At 32.4% G+C, this 1,467-nt stretch overlaps 1 non-coding gene across 1 annotated transcript; it reads left to right on the top strand.

Annotated features, from left to right (window-relative positions):
- The first annotated feature begins 1,198 nt into the window (after window positions 1-1,198).
- On the top strand, window positions 1,199-1,390 carry LOC148956477 (U2 spliceosomal RNA). Its single transcript, XR_016142616.1, has one exon. It is a non-coding gene; the product is annotated as a U2 spliceosomal RNA (small nuclear RNA).
- Window positions 1,391-1,467: the final 77 nt, after the last annotated feature.

Below are 1,467 nucleotides of genomic sequence, written 5' to 3'. Positions count from 1 at the left end.
CTCAGGTTGTCCCCCCCCTCAGCTGAACTTTATTTTCTGCAAAATATCATGTCAAACCTAAAATAAGACTGCATAATTAAAGGATTCAGATGAATCTGTCATTTTTGTGTTTTTAGTAGTCCATATATTTTTATGATTTTTGCTTTTTGAATTAAAATATTGTCCATGTCTTGATTTTAAAATTTTCCGTCTAACATTAAAATTTTGATATAAACTTTGATATTATGTTAAATGTTTTATGTTGTTTATAAAAATGTTAAGCCAAAGTGATAAGTTCATTGAATGCTATTAGAGCATTGAAACCGAAATTAAATTTGTGACAAAGTTTCTTACAAAGTTTCTTCAAAGTTTCGTTGTATTTTATTGATAAAAGGGCTTGTTTTCTGTAATTTAGAGTTTTCTGCTATTTATAAATTTTTGATATATTGAGTCATTAAAAAAAAGAATATGTTTTTCGTTTCACGTTTTTCGAAAATTTTCCGAAATTTCTGGTAAATAGTCATTTTATTCCTGATTAGTTTCAAATCCTGTTAAAAAAAAAAAAACTCATATGAATTTACTATGATTTATTTTCGAAAAGCTAAATGTGCTCTCAGGCGATTAGGACGTTTTTATCAGAAAGAAAGCATGTTTTTATTATCTAAAAAAATCTAGAACCTTGATTTGTTAATGTGAAAACGTTTCACAACATTTGAATTTATCAAATCATACTTATTGGGCTTTTTAGGGGCCTTGATCTGGAAGGAGTGGCTCCTGGGGAAAATGGTGATTTGGGGCTGGGGGTTCGGCAAACTAAATAAAAACTATTTAACCAATCAAATTAATCTTTTTGTCCCCCCCCCCCTCAGATTATCCTAAGTTTATTCAAAATATCCGGTCAAACCTAAAATAAGCCCGCATAATTCAAGAGTCCAGATAATCAGGTCAGTTTTGTTTTTTTTGTAGCCTAAATCTTTGTCTGATTTTGACTTCTTGAATGACAATTTTGTTCAAGTCTTGATTGGAAAATTTTCCGTTTACCATTAAAATTTTGAGATAAACTTTGATATTATGGGAAATGTTTTATACTGTTTATAAAAATCTAAAGCCAAAGTAATAAGTTCATTGAATGTTATTAGAGTATTGCAACCGAAATTAAATTTGTGACAAAGTTTTTTACTCGGATTCTTATACAGTCTTTGACAAACCTTGTATAATAATCGCTTCTCGGCCTTTTGGCTAAGATCAAAGTGTAGTATCTGTTCTGATCAGCTTAATATCTGACACAGTCGCTCCATGGGGCCCAGAATATTAAACTGATTTTTGGAAACCGGAGGGATGTAGGGGCTTGCTCCGCTCCCTTCACGCGTTGGCCCGGGATTGCAGTACCTCCGGGATCGGCGCACCCTTTTCGACGGGAAATCAAAGCTCATGAACCTTAAACATTGACGTCTTATGCGCTTCCTTATACATTGTAGAAACCATAAC

Source organism: Artemia sp. Qi Xiang Cuo, chromosome 1 (genome assembly GCF_049724085.1).
Source record: "Artemia sp. Qi Xiang Cuo chromosome 1, ASM4972408v1, whole genome shotgun sequence".
In the NCBI taxonomy this organism is placed as follows: Eukaryota; Metazoa; Arthropoda; class Branchiopoda; order Anostraca; family Artemiidae; genus Artemia; species Artemia sp. Qi Xiang Cuo.
Note: the sequence above shows the minus strand (reverse complement) of the source record. Positions and strands in the feature narration are given on the sequence as shown.